The following is a 609-nucleotide window of genomic DNA, read 5'->3' on the forward strand; positions in this document are numbered from 1 at the left end:
TATATATATATATATATATATATATATATATATGTATGTATGTATGTATATATATATAACCTTAAATAAATGTAACACACCGATAGTTTATGTTTGGAGAGCCAGGTTTCTGCGACTTGTACTGCAGTAGTAGCTGCCATAAAAAGAAAGACTTATGTTGAAGTTGTTGATGCTGCTGCTACTGCTGCTACTAATGATGATGATCATGATAATAATGATTTAGGCACAATACCGGCAATTTTGAGAGGAGGTGGCCACATGAAACATTTCCGTAAGTACTTCAGTAGTGCGATATTTTATTCACCTAGAAAAATTATAGGGAAAGTGTGTGTATGTTTGTGCGTGCATATATGTGTGACACGTGTGTACGTGTGTGGGGGAATTGTAACTGTGTATGATCGATCGATAAATCTCTACTGAAAGCGATTCTGCTTTGCTTTTCTCGCTCACTTTCTCTTTCACTCGCTCTTACGCTCTCTCTCTCTATCTCTCTCTCTCTCTCTCTCTCTCTCTCTTTCTCCCACTTTCTCAGAGCTTAGATACTCAGAATACACCATACCACGGCAGTTCCTTCAGGAGATGAGATACCAAGGAATGACGGATGAAACA

Source organism: Octopus bimaculoides, chromosome 1 (assembly GCF_001194135.2).
Source record: "Octopus bimaculoides isolate UCB-OBI-ISO-001 chromosome 1, ASM119413v2, whole genome shotgun sequence".
Lineage (NCBI taxonomy): Eukaryota > Metazoa > Mollusca > Cephalopoda > Octopoda > Octopodidae > Octopus > Octopus bimaculoides.